The following is a 3,509-nucleotide window of genomic DNA, read 5'->3' on the forward strand; positions in this document are numbered from 1 at the left end:
TAAGGAAATTCCAGGATCTCAGGCAGGGAACCCTCCAGCTCACTTCACTGTTCCGTAGAGAAAAGTGAGCACAGCAAACACAGACCTCTCCACAAAGTAGGTCTGTGCTTATTCCCAGCTCAAAACAAGTGTCTGTCAACCTACAAATCCAAAACTGAGAAGTTTTGAGTCACTTCAAAGAAAAACCAACCCAGAAATACCTACTTCCTACAGCAGGAAAGAACTGTAGAACTACGGCTGTGACTTCCCTAAAACCAAACCAAACCAAAAAACCAGAGGCAGTCAACCCAGGCAAGGTCCAGAATGGATTTCAAGAGCTCCCATGTCCCGAAAATGGGGCAGATTTTGCGCTAATTGGACGTACAAAGTGAAAGACAGGAAGAAAAATGGTTCTGCAGACAGAACTGTGGGACAGATAAGTTAAAAGCTGCCTCCAGAAGGCCCAGGACAGGGAGTGGAAGCAGCAGCAAGTCCTAAACCCTTGTTCCTACACCAAGCCAGAAGTCCAGATCAGCCTGGGAAGCTCTGAAAACATTCACTGATCCTGACAAAAATCTGCTTTTCCTACCTGGATTCCCAGCCACAACTCCAAAACATCCAACTTCAAAGGCATCCCAGCAGCAGAGCAGTTTGATCTGGGCTGCTGAGGCTGATCAAGCCTTTCAGCACTGGGGGTTGTCAGAATTCAGGGAACAACTCCGACACAACCAGACAGATCCAGGGTCTATTTCTGGCACTGCAAATGCCAAATGCTCCCTCACCTTCAGCCCCACTGAGCCAAACACACACAACTGCCCCCAGTGTCTGTCAGACCACATTTTAATAACCTTACATTTAACCTGATGTGGAAAACTAAATTGGAGGCAGCACATTGCAGCTTCTGAAGCATTAAAATTAGAAACAGCCACTTGCTCCCACAGCTTGAAAACTGAATAAATTGGGAAGTAACTGCAGTGATAAATGAGAAAAAAAAAATCGAAGAAACTGTTGGCTCTCCTGTGCCCAGGAATCCACAGCAGCTTGCCAAAGTGGTGCCTTTTTTAGCCCTCAAGTAAGAACTAATAAGAAGAAATAACAAGAAATAAAACAGAATAAAAATATAATCCCAAAGAAGCATGAAGGTGTTTAACAAAATCATGGTAAAATTGTAAAGAAAAGTAAATCAAGGGGTGATTGCACAGCTGAAGGAGTTACTGATATAAATGGTATAAAAATGACACAATTCATTACATAAATGCAGCCCAGTATTTTCAGGCATTTTTAATATGTCAGTGATACCAAAGGAACCAGATCTTATTTACCCTTCAGCAGATCCTGTTTACAGCCAGGAGTGCCACTGGGAATGCTTTGGGATAGCTGAGCTTTTTCCCAAAGTAATGAGCCTAAAATAACAACTGAAAGTGTGTTAGGCAATGCTTCTGCAGCCTGACATTTAATTTACATCTGTGTACTGCACTTTTAAAAATGGTATTTCCAGTCACTCTCAAATCCAAGCTGAGTGAAATTCATCAAGAACTGGATGTTCTCAACAGTTCCCAAAAAAAGCCAGCATCCATCATTATTCTAATTCACTCAAGACTGAAAAATTCAGGAATTGTCTCTCAGCCACTGGAATGCTGGGACATACAAGGATTTCCTGGGGTTGGAATACAGGAGACTCAGAAATCCATTCCCTCCACTTTTCAGTTTGGATGGAGTTTTCTGGAATACCATAAAGGTGAGAATCAGGCAATGGAGTCAGGGAAAAGCAGGAGGAGGAGGAGGAGGAGGAGGAGGAGGAAAATTGGAAGAAGTCCCAGAGCTGGTTGTGCATTAAAGATGCAGCATGAAGCTGAGGCGTACACTAAAGGGGAAACGGGATGAAATAAACTGGGAAAAGGAGGTGGATGAGGGCAGAGTGGAAAACCAGGAATTCAGAGAAGCTCAGGAAGTGATCTGCAAGTGCAGGAGAATAAGGAAGTTCTGCAGCAGAGTGACACAGATCAAATGAGGGGGTGGAGCAACGGAAATGGGAGTGGTTCCTCAAATACTACAGGCAAGGGACAATCCCAGCAGGATTCAGGATAGAAAGGAATCCCGATTATGGGGAGAATTCACAGATTTATAATTTATATCCTGTACCCCTCCAAAAATGGATGAACACCATGGGCAGGGAAAAGTCAGGAGCTGGAATGTGAAGGAGAAGGAACAGAAAAAGAATGTGTCACTACTGGAAAAGGTTCCCCTCTTTGGGGTGAAGTGGAACTGGGGACTCTGAAGTGACCCACAGCAGATTCCCATCAGCCCAGGGAAAACCCACAGGAGGTGAGTGCCAGGGCCCCTCTGTACACAAGGGAAAGGTCACCAAGGCACTGAAGTAATCTCTGAACAGAGTAGTTAATGTGTATCTAAAGCTACAAAGTTTCAGAGACACAAATCACCTGCAACAACCCCCCTGAAAAAGCAGACAAAGCGTTCCAACAAAGAGCAGCAGCCTGACTACACCCGTCACAGGTGAGCTCCTGCCGTGTCAGTTATCCCAGATGGGAACAAGGAAACTCCATCTGGAGCCGTCCCTGCATTCCAATTCCATACACGGTCACATTCCATTTCTTTCCAGGCTCCAGTTCCAACCTGAAATTGCCCAAATCCAACCCAAAGTAGCTGCAAGAACACCACGGATCACATTTCTGGATGTGCAGGATGGCTGGGTTTCCCTGGTTTGTGCTAGCAGCGATTGAAGCCTCAATGAGGAAAAACAAATGCTTTGTGACAGTTTTTTCCCCTAAAATAAAAAATCCAATTTTGGGTATTATAAATAATTGATTATGTTCTTGCTTGATAAATCTTCATCACGGCAGAAAGAACACCTTTAACTTATATAATGAAGATGCAAAACACCAACGTATAATGACACCAGGCTCTGTAAATCAATCAAACTGGCACAACCATCACCACTGCTAACACCCAGGTTTTACATTGCATCAGAAAGGATTCTGAAAGCACTTAGTTACACTGGAATTTAACTGTTTGTGAAGACATAAAAATTGACTTATTTCTTTTTTTTTGGTTTGTGGCTATTTACAAATTGCCGGGGTATTTGATACTTTATTTTCAGTTATACACACACTTTAAATGTGCATTATTTGTTCTAATTTGCACGGAATTCCTTGCAAGATGTGCAACTCAGAAATGCATTTGTCTGATAGCGGTTACCTTCCTGTTTAGCACAGATTTATTTGCAAGGAACACAAATATTAAAAGTGCATTTTTTGTAAATCAGTGTTTAGCTACTCTAGCACAAAATTCTTTGTATCAAATGCATTTATATGCATCTAGAACTTTTCGTCCTATGGAGGTGACGCAGACAGCAGAGGCTCAGTAGACACAACCCTGGACAAACAACTCCTGGAAACAAACGTGAATTTCACAGGAGCCGCACGTGTCACCCCACGCCCTACATCAATCCCCGCAATCCCGTGACCGAGCAGAGCCGCGCTGGGAACACCAACTCTCGGGGTGCGCAGCGA

The sequence above is a fragment of the Corvus brachyrhynchos genome, unplaced genomic scaffold, assembly GCF_000691975.1.
Source record: "Corvus brachyrhynchos isolate BGI_N302 unplaced genomic scaffold, ASM69197v1 scaffold280, whole genome shotgun sequence".
In the NCBI taxonomy this organism is placed as follows: domain Eukaryota; kingdom Metazoa; phylum Chordata; class Aves; order Passeriformes; family Corvidae; genus Corvus; species Corvus brachyrhynchos.